The sequence below is a fragment of the Elephantulus edwardii genome, unplaced genomic scaffold, assembly GCF_000299155.1.
Source record: "Elephantulus edwardii isolate Elephantulus edwardi_28Jun2011 unplaced genomic scaffold, EleEdw1.0 scaffold00168, whole genome shotgun sequence".
Classification (NCBI taxonomy): domain Eukaryota; kingdom Metazoa; phylum Chordata; class Mammalia; order Macroscelidea; family Macroscelididae; genus Elephantulus; species Elephantulus edwardii.
Window position 1 is genome coordinate 7,378,664 of NW_006399918.1, and position 11,322 is coordinate 7,389,985.

Sequence of the window (11,322 nt, forward strand, 5' to 3'; positions counted from 1 at the left end):
AGAATGATTCTGTGTGTAAACCTTTCTTTGGTTTTTTTTATAATGTGATCTTATACCATAATCTTTTTTTGGTTGACTTATGTCATACAATGTAATTTGTTCTGGATTCGTCTATGCTGTGCAGTATTTTATGAACTCCTGATGAATTTTAAATGATACATAATGTTTCTTTTGTGTAACTGTACCAGAGTTTCTTTACTCATTCATCTGTTGATTGCGACTTGTGTTGTCTCCAGCTCTCTGCTATCATAAATAATGCTGCACTAAACATGAATGTGTCTATAACGGTTTGTGTTGCAGCTCTTACTTCTTTGGGATATACATCTAGCAGTGAAATTTATGCGTAAACCTTTTTTTTAATTGGATCAAATGATATATCTATTTCCAAATTTCTAAGGAAGTGCCTGTCTGCTTTCCATAGTGGTTGCCCCATTTTAACCTTGTATTTGTCTTAATAAACTTTCCTTCAATGGCACAGAATAGCCTTACACAATCATCTTTGTAATGCAAAAGCAGACAAAAGGACTGGACCAAGAAAATTCATTTTGTTTCTGAATGTTAATCTCCTTCTTCCTACACTCTGTAAATTTTTTTTTGTCCTCATTTTAAAAAATTTTTTAAAATTTATTTTTTTATTAATTTTAATAAACATTTACAGAGGTTTTGGATTTCCATTCATTCATTGCCACACTTTTCTCCCTGCCCACCCCTCCCCACCAGTTCGCTCCTCTCTCCAAAAAGAAAAAGAAAAAAATTCCTTCATTGGTATACAATTCCCCCACCAGTGGTAACCTAGTAGGTAAAGAGCTGTGCTGACAAATGCAGGCAAGCGGCTCTAAGGGCGAGAGATGGGCAATCTCCTCCTATGCAGTTTACAGCTTCTGAAAACCTCACAGGATGGTCAGCTATATGTTAATTCCAATTCAGCAACACACAACATCAGTGGGAAAAGAGTTGCCCTGCTAACTCAAAGGCAGGCAGTTTGACTCTACTAGCTATTCCGTAGAAGGATGGGCAATCTCTGATGGGCAATTACAGCCTCTGAAAACCTGCTAGACAGTCAGCTGTGAGTCAATTCAGACTTTAGCAATGAGTTTAAGAGGGTTTTGGTTTTTGTTTTTTGTTTTAAATAAAACATGACTTTTTATGGGAGTGCATTGCAGTGATTCCCTTCTATATACCTAACTTAGAAGATGTTACAGGAGACTCCAGGGCTGGAGACCATGGGTGCTTATGATTGCTGTACAGAATGAGTTCTGTTCAAGCCGACTATTGTTGAGTCCTATACAAGAAGAGCCTTAGAGCCATTCTCAGCATTTTAGGAGGGAGACATTAGAAAGACAGGGAGAGAGTGATTTCTGGAGTTAGTTTCGAGTATAAAGAGACCATACTTTATAGTAGCTCTTAGAACAAGAATAAGTTTCAAGGGCCATTAGAGAAATCCAGGATCTTCTGAGGTCCTCCTTCAGTTCCACTTAGGAAAAATATACTCTGGTAACCTCTGCTCTTCATGTCTAGTGCTTTAACCCTGCAGTATGCCAGCAACATGACCTTATTCACCCCAGAGTTACATTATTTAAACATCTAAGTGGTTATTATTTTAATATATAATTGTTGTTGAATGCCATCAAGTCAACTATGACTTACAGTGATCCTGTGAACAGCAGGTCGGAACCTTGCCCTATCTTGCTCCATCCTCTCCCTCTCTGCCACGCCCAAGCCCATTGTTGCCATCATTGTGTTAATCCATCTCTTTGAGAGGTGGACAAGTACCACAGAGCTAACATGTAGATTGTTTTGTTTTTTATGATTCTTTGCATCCCTTAAAGATAGATGCTATCTCTTTTCAGCAGGTGAGTATTCTGAGGACAGTAAGGCTAAGTAAGTCGTTTACCCAGTGCCATATAGCTAACTAGTAATGGTAGATCTAGGATTTGACCTGCCAGAAATCAAGGTATTCTGGTGGTGTGGCAGGTTGTTTGCTGAAATGCAAGCTGAAACATTTAGACAGTGTCTGCCATAATGGGCTCAAGCGCAGCAGCATTTGTGAGGATGGTGCTTGAACAGGCAGTGTTTTGTTTTGATGTACAGAGGCTCATGGTAAACAGAGCCTACAGTCGCTGCAGATCCAGAGTATTCACTGAGATCTGTCTCACTTCAAAGCCTGCCATCCACCCAATATGCCACATTGCTGCTCCCAGGAATGTAAAGATTTGAGGAAATTTTAATTCACGTAAGTGTCTATTGAGTACTTACTATGTACAAGACGTAGTTGCAGTTATGCAGGTGATAAACAAATGGAAACTATAAACTGCAATCTCAAGGAAATGGAATCTGGTAGGGTAAGTGAGATGGTGAAGAGGAAGGCAAAACAAAGACAAACATAGTAATTACATGACAGGCAATAGGGACTCTATCCTAGAGAACTTCTTTCTCTCACTCTAAGCTGTTTTTCAGGAACATATGCTGAAGTAAGGAGAAACAATGACTTATTTTCTGTCATATGATCTCTGTTGCAGCTGTTGAACTCTGCTATTGAAGTGCCACCATAGCCACAGACAATATGGAAATGGAAGTAGATTCAGATATTCAACCTCTAGCCACAAATTATTATTTCTTGATAGCAAGAGTGGCATCCACTTCCTGAACAACATGCCTCTGGAAACTATGAACTTTGATAAATGATGATAGTTAAAGAAGTTAAAGGCTTCAGGCCTTTTATTCATGGGGTTGCTATGAGTCATTCTCACTCAAAGGCAGTCAACAACAACAACAACAGTGCTATCAGGAATGATACTTAAGAAAATCTGAACAAACAAAAAGCCTCAAATCCATTACTATCAAATTGGAATCAACTCATAGCTGCCTCTCCAGCAGGGTTTCAGAGGTTATAAATCTCATGGGAAGAGATTGCCCATCTTTCTTCCATGGAGTTACTGATGGCTTCAAACTGCCAGAGAGGCGCCTTTGAGTTAGCAGCACAGCTCCTGATGGACAACTGCCAGAGCTAGGAGAAAGATTGTTGTGATGTACTGGCAAGCCAACTGTGACGGATAGAGATCCTATGAACAACAGATGACTCATGGGACTCCTGTCCTGTCCTGTGCCATCCTCATCATCTTTGATACACTTGAGCCTATTGTTACAATCACTGTGTCAATCCATCTTATTGACAGTCTTCCTCTTTTATGCTGACCTTACTTTTTCAAGAATTGGCCCCGTCTAACAACATACCCAAAATGTGTGAAATAAAGCCTCACCTTCCTTGCTTCTAAGGAAGTCGTCTTTAGTAAAGACGACTCCAAGGAGCACCCTGGATGCACTTTTTCTATAGTATATTTGTTATATTCAGCATTCTTCTCCAACACCATAATTCAAAGGCATCAATTCTTCTGTCATCCTTAGTCATTGTCCAACTTTCACATGCATGGCAGGTAATTGAAACTATCATAGTTTGGATCAGGTGCACCTTGGTCTTTAAACTGACATCATTGCTCTTCAGCATTTTAGAGTGAGCCTTGACAGCAGATTTTTGCAACACACACCTCTTTTTATTTCTTGACTGCTGGTACCAAGGGTGTTGACTGTACATCCAAGTAAGAGTAAATCATTGGCAATTTAATTTTTCCCCCCTTTTATCATGATATTGCCTGTTGGTCCTTTGGTGAGAATTTTTGTTTTCTTAATGTTGAGATATAATCCATACTGTAGGCTATAGGTTTTGGTCATTTGCAGCTGAGGGACTCCATTTTGTAACCAATACGTCATTTTAAAATTTATAAGCCTCTAGAGCAGTGGAAGGGGGAAAAGAGCCCCCACCCAAACATCAGCCAATCCTGTATTGCCCTGTTTTCGCGGGCTTTCCCCTTTAAATAGGTGGGACAGCCCAGAATGGGGGCCGAGCCATTTTCCCTGCTGTATCAGCACGGCTTGAGTGCGGCCTGGATTCGAATCAGAAATAAATTCCCTCTTGTCCATCAGTGTCGGCTCCTTGGTGACTTGGGGGGAACTGGATTTGGGGCACAACACAGCAAACATTTGAAGTCCATGCTTTCAGCCAAAAGGATTATGTTGTCTGCATAACACAGGTTGTTGATGAGTCTTACTCTGATCCTGACGCCACACAACTTCTTGAATTATTTGCTTGTCATCTTTCTTAATTTTATACCAGGCATTGTCCCGTTGCTCTGCTTGGTCTAGATGTAGGAATCATTAAGCACTTTGGGATTCCCATTCTCCTCAATGTTAGCCATAATTTGTTGTGGTCCACACAATCAAATGCCTTTGCATAGTCAATAAAATACAAATAGGCATCCTTCTGATATTTTCTGCTTTCATTCAAGATATCAGCAATGAGATCCCTGGTTCCACAGCCTCTTCTAAATCTACCTTGTAGAGTAATGGTAAAGTGCAGCACTGCCAACCCAAAGGCACAGAGTTTGAGCCCACCAGCTGCTCCATGGGAGAAAGAGATGGACAATCTCCTGTCATGTGATTTACTGAAAAACTGCTGGAGAGTTAGCTATGAGTTGGTTTTGACTCAACTGCACACAACAACTTAGTATGAGAAGCCCACGCAGCACAGTCGTTAACTACTTGGTTGCCGATAAAAATGTGACAGTCTGGGTTTTTTGGTTTGAACCTTGTTTGGATGCTAAAGTAGAGTTTCCTGGAAGAAGGAACACATGAGGATTCTATATGAGTTGGAATTAACTAGGGAATTGTAAAGATTTAGTGGTAAGGAGTTTCACTGTCAACCCAAAGGCCTGCAGTTTTAATCTACCAGCAATCTCTTCCTGTGCTAAAAATCTGTTTGAATATTAACTATAAATTTGCTTTAACCCAAAGGTATTCATCAACATGAAGCTAAAAGAGACAGAGATAATATACATTCCAAAAACACTTTATAAAATAGGCTGATTGCCCATCAGTTGTCATTTTCTGACCTTTGTTCCTTATGCAGTTAGAAGCCCACTTGGTCTAACAGTTAAATGAAATGTTGGTTGTTTGGACTGGCCACTGGTTCTGTGGGGAAAAGACCTGATAGTCTAGACCCATAAGATTACAGTCACTAAAATCCATGGGGCAGTTTACTCTGTCATATAGGGTCACTGTGAGTTGAGGTCAACTCAAGGGCATTAAAAAATGACACATGTTACTGGACAGTGCTGCTCCATATAATGACTGATGTCGAGTTGACCACATCTCATAGTGACACTATGTTGCAACAAAGAGACTCAGCTGTGGATGTGAAGTAATAGATGTAGGTAAGATTATCTAGGAAGAAAACAGAGAGATCGTCTAACATGAAGTGATCAGAAAGTTGAGGGGAGAGGGATATCCAGAAAAAAAAGCCCATGATTTAGTATCTTGGAAAGCATTGGTTATCTAAATGATAATCAATTGAAATGGGTGGTATAGGAATGAACCTAGATTGAAGTGTATTGGAGAAGGTGTCATAGGTGAGGAAATGGAGACAAAGAAAAGATAATTCTTCTAAAAAGTCTGGCCCTGAAAGAAATGTGAAATGTTCAACAATGAAAAAAAATTTTTTTAAACCCCAAACTGCTAAAAAGAAAAATAAAGAGACATGAGAAATCCTATCCTTCCTCCCCAGTCGCCTTGTACTCAGCTATTTGTTCCTTCTTAGTCTTTGCTAGTTTTGTTGATTTCTCTCTTTTTTTACCTCCATTAAAAACAATTCATGTTAAAATTTAATACAGCACATTTTCTTTTCATCTATTAATGGTTCTGGAGTTTTGACAAACACGCAGTAATGTAGCCAGTATCACAATCAAAATAGAGAACAGCTTTATCATCCAGCTTCTTCCTGTCCCCTATGTAGTTACTCCTTTTCCGATTCCAGTCTTTTGCAGCCAGGGTCCTATCTACTGTCCCTTTATAAGAAATGCCAACTAAATAGTATTTGAGGCTCATCCATGTTACTGTTACTAGTAGTTCATCCCTTCTTTTCATTGTATTCTAATATATGAATAGTGCCTGAAAAGAGTGTTAAACATACCATGGACTGCCAAGAGAACAAACAGGTCAGTCCTGGAGAAAGTGAATCCAGGGTGCTCCTTGGAAGAAAGTATGGTGAAACTCTTGTCTCACATACTGTGAGTATGTTCTCAACAAGAGATCAGTCCTTGGAGAAGGACATTATCTTTGGAAGGGTAAAAGGTTAGCACAAGGATGGAAGACCCTCAATGAGATAAATCGACACAGTGACTGTGGCAGTGGGGAAAAGTGTGTTGGAGATGGTGAGGTTGGTTTAGGACAGGGCAAAGTTCAGAGCCCTTACTCATAGCATCTCTGTGAGTCATAAGAAAGTTGACAAACAACAGTTGTTGTTGTTGTTGTTAGGTGTGATGGTGTCGAGCATGACTCCTAGTGATCCCATGGACAAAAGATCTGAACCCTGCTCTATCCTATGCCATCCACACACTTCCTGAAATACAAGAACCCATTGCAGCAGTCATCGTGTCAATTCCCCTGCAGATGAGTGGTAGCTCAGTGTGGTTTTTAATTTGTATTTCTCTAATGACTGTGAACTTTGATAAATATTGATAGTTATAAAAACCTTCAGGCCTTTTGTTCGTAGGGTCGCTATGAGTTGTGCTCGACTCAATAGCAATCAACAACAACAACAATAATGACTAAGGATCTAATTGAAATGCTAAAAACCAAGAATGTCAGTTTAAAGACTAAGGTGCACTTTATACAAACCTTTTGCTTGCATCTGAATTGATGTTTGTGCATCTGAAAATTGGACGATGAATAAGGAAGACTGAAGAAGGATCGATGTCTTTTGAGAAGACCACTAAAAATCCCATAGACTGCCAAAAGAATGAATCTGTCTTGGAGGAAGTGTAATCGGGATGCTCCTTAAAGGTGAAGATGGTGAATTTTTGTCTCACGTACTTTGGGTATGTTGTCAGAAGGGTCCAGTCTGTAGGAAAAAGACATCAAGCTGGGAAAAGTAGATCAAAGGAAGAGAGGAAGAGTCTCAACAAGATCTATTGATACAGTGACTCTATCAAAGGGTTTAAGCATGAGCATGACAATGGTGCAGGATAGGGCAAGGTTCAGGTCTGCTGTTCATAAGGTTGTAATGAGTTGTAGTCAAATCAACTACACTTAATAACAGCAATGACTAATGATGCTGCACATCTGTTTATTTACTTAGTTGTCATTCATGTATCTTCTTCAGTGGACAAATATCTTGCCCATTAAATTATTTTTAACATGTTATTGTTGTTGGCATGTGCCATTGAATCATCTGTGACTCATAGCAACCCTATGTACAACAGCTCTGAAGCCTGCCCTGTCCTGAGCCAGTCTCACTGACTCCAACACACCTACCCCCATTGTCCTAGTTACTGTATAAATCCATCTCACCTGGGGTCTTCCTCTCCTGCACTGTCCCTCCATCCTTCTGATCATGATGTCCTTCTCCTTGGTCCCTCCTGGCCTCATACACAAAGTATGTGAGACAGAGCTTCAAAATCTTAGCCTCCAAGGAGAAATTTGGTTTTAGCCTTTCCAAGACAGACCTAATTTTAAATTCTTTATATAGTCTAGATATAAGACCTTTACAAATATTTTTCTAGTTCATAGCTTATATTTTTAATCTCTTCGGGATACCATTGGAGGAGAAGTTCTTAATTTTGATAGGGGAAAATGTATAATTTTTCTTCTTATGGATTGTGCTTCTTACGAGGTATATAAGAAATTTTTGCCTGTCCCAAAATCATAAATATTTTCTCCCATGCTTCCTTCTACAACTTTGAGGTTTTCATTTAGGTCTATGATTTGTTTTGAGCAATTTTTTGTAAATGTACAAGGTATGTATTGAGATTAATTTTTTTTCATATGTATTGAATGTACCATGAACCACTAAAAGAATTAACAGATTTGTCTTGGAGAGGGTTAAACCAAGCTGCTCCTTGGAGGCAAGGATTTTGAAGCTCCATCTCACATACTTTGGGCATATTGCCAGGAGGTACCAGCCTTTGGAGGAGGACATCATGCTTGAAATGATGAAGGCACAGAACAGGAGAGAAAGAGCCCTGAAGAGATGGATTGACACAGTAACTGGGGTAATGGGGCTAGGTATGTCAGAGACAGTGAGATTGGCTCAGGATAGCCTGGGATTCAGAGCTATTGTACATAGGGTCACTATGAGTTGCAAGCAACTAAATGGCACATAACAACAACAATGGATATTCAGTCACTCTAGCACTATTTGTTGAAAAGATTTCCCTGATATTTTTAATATTGATGCTCCTCCAAGTTTGGTCCTAGACCTGTTTCTTTTCATGTTAATGTATAAGCAATTAAAATTGCAAAGGTTTGTTTTTCTCTTTATAAAGAGATGAAGAGGCAATATGTATGAGAACTTAAAGAGAATTCATGGTGAAGAGTCATGATAAGGAGAAAGGTGTGAGATGTAGAGTTAAAATAAAAAAACAAGGTGTTACCTGAATGCTGTCAAATGTCCTAAGATGAAGTGGACAGGGCAAGTGTGTGGTGCTTTCCTTTACTGGATAGTGGAAGAAAAGAAAAGAGGTAAACATCTTTGAGGAGAGTATTCTGGGAAAGGAGGTATTTCTATGCCACTGCCTTCTCTGCAACCTCAAAGCCTGGGGAGATAAAAGACTCCTGGACTAGCAGTCTTCTTTTATACCTCTCGTTCCCCATGGAAAAGGTGAATCCACAGTCTTCAGCTGTAAAGGAAATGAAGGCAGACTCATGGGGAATTGGCAACTGCTACCTAGATGATAGAATGGAACATCGGTGCTCATTAGACCCAGAGGTGAGGAGGAAAAGAATACAGGAAGGTAGGAAAGGAAAGAAACTTGCATTTCTCTGGGGAAAGGTGAGAGCTGATGTGGCTCACAGTTGCTAATTAGTGTTTGGTGTATACTGAAAAGTAAGCAGCATTAATCCTGTGTGGGCAGTGAAACTGAACTGAACCAAGCCAGAAGCTCACTAGAAACTTGGGGGTAACAGGATTGAATAAAAGTAAAGGAATCTTTTGAAGTGGAAGTCAGTGGGATGATCTTGCACAGAGAGTTCTCAGAATTTGAAGAGCTACGTGATCCGGGCCTGGGAGTAAAGAACACAGATGGCTGAAGACATCCTCCCAAGAGTCAGCCTGTCATGGATTAAATTGTGTTTCAAAAAAATACATGTATATGACGATATAATGAGGTGGGAAACCAAACTGGAAGAAATAGCTCATCTTTCTCCCACAGAGTTCAAAACCTGGTGGATTTGAACTGCATGTCTTCAGATTAATGGCACAACTCCTTACCACTAAACCACCAGAGCTAAAACAGGGATGGTAAGAAGTTGCACTGTCAATCCAAAGATACATTGTTTGAAACCACCAGCTGCTCTGCAGAAGAAAGATGGGCAGTTAACTCTCATGCAAATTGCTGTCTCTGAAAACCCATTGGAGGGCCAGCTATGAGTCAGTTAACAACAAAAGTGATATAATGTGGATCTTATGTTATGATCCTAATAAGCCAAATAATTGTAGGGCAGAATTCAGCATCCCCTAATCCCATTATAACCCTAAATGGATCTTAGAGGAGTTCCCTTATGATACGACCAGAAATATCTCAGAAATAAAAGGGGAGGTAAAAGAACCGGGGGTAGGGGAACCCTTAGTACTATCAAGAAATAATTGCCAAGAGTGGAATGTGTCTTTTTGGACCAGGGTCCCCTATGAAACTCCTTGATACCAGGAAACGGCAGCACACATGGCAGTCTCCAGGGAATGTCAAATACTGAAGGAAACAAGAACTTTTGTCTATAACCAACAGAAAAGGGAGAAACTTATCCTAGAATTGGTATCTTAAACCAGGACTTCTAGCTTCCTAAACTGAAAGAGAATAAATATCTATTTGTGGGGTCTTTTTTTGGGTTTTTATATTTTTTTCTACTAGTTTATTTACAAAATCCGAATACAAAATGTCTATGTGTTAAAGCCATTCACTTGTGGTATCACTGCTGTTGTTGTTGTTGATTGCCATCCAGTCGAACACGACTCCTAGTGACCCTATGAACAAAAGGCCTGAAGCTGGGAATTAACAATTCTGTTCTTAATATCAACACATCATGTGTATTTTACTGCTCTGGTCCTTTTGGAATTTTCCACTTTATACTGTGAAAATAATCTCTCAATATATGATTTCTGTATCAAGACAGCCCTGAAGATAACACAGTTTTCTTTTAGATTTGTGATTTCCTATAGAAACCATCTTGTTCCATGTATTTACAGATGAAATCCGAAGTACTCTTAAGTTTTGCCTTAAATACGCCAAGTAGCAGAGTGCTTGCTTGCAAACATTTATTTCTGGCAGAGCATGCGGTGGTTATGAATTCTAATATAAATCCTGGCTGAATTAAAATGTATCAATAAATTGTTATAGTATCTTATAAGATAAAAACATGGATGAGTAAATAAAGTATTAATAATTAAGGGAAGAAAATATATTTTTAAAAAAAGGCCTGAAGCCTTTCTATAACTATTGACATTTATCAAAATTCATAGAGTTTCCAGAGGTATGTTTTTTAGGAAGTAGATGCCACTCCTGCTTCCAAACCTTAAACTGGTGGCTCCCCCAAACACTGTTCACCATTGGTAACCATTATGGCATGTGCACCCCAATGGCATAAGGTTCAGCATCATAGCAACCCTAAGCTACCTCAGTACAGCATATTGACAGAAGAGCTCTGCTACAACAGTATTATTGTTGTTGTTAGGTGCTGTCAAGTTCGTAGTGACCCTATAAACAATGTTCTGCACCTTGCTTTCTCCTGGGCCATCCTCATTATTCCTGATATACTTGAGGCCATTGCTCCGGTTACTGAGTCTGTCCATCTTGTTGAGGGCCTTCTCCTTCACCGACCCTGCACTTTTCCAAGTGTGATGTCCTTTTCCAAGGATTGATCTCTCCTAACAACATGTCCAAAATGTTGAGACGAAACTTCACCATACTTGCTTCTAAGGAGTACCTTGATTGCTCTTTCTCTAAGACACATTTGGTTGTTAGATAACGAAAACATCGCCAAATGTATGTCAGGAGACCTATGGAGCAAAAATAAAGATGAAAGCCAGAATCAGGGTGGTCATATTAGGAGGACAGCCAGAATATTAATCATAGGCATGGCCTAGGATCAGGTCCTCAAATAAAATGTAAAAATGCCCTATAATGAAAGGACAGGATCCTCGTCTCCATATGCTGTGTGGATTGTATATGAAGGAAGTGTTAACAATGAGGGTTGCAGAGTGGATTATATTTGGGGGTA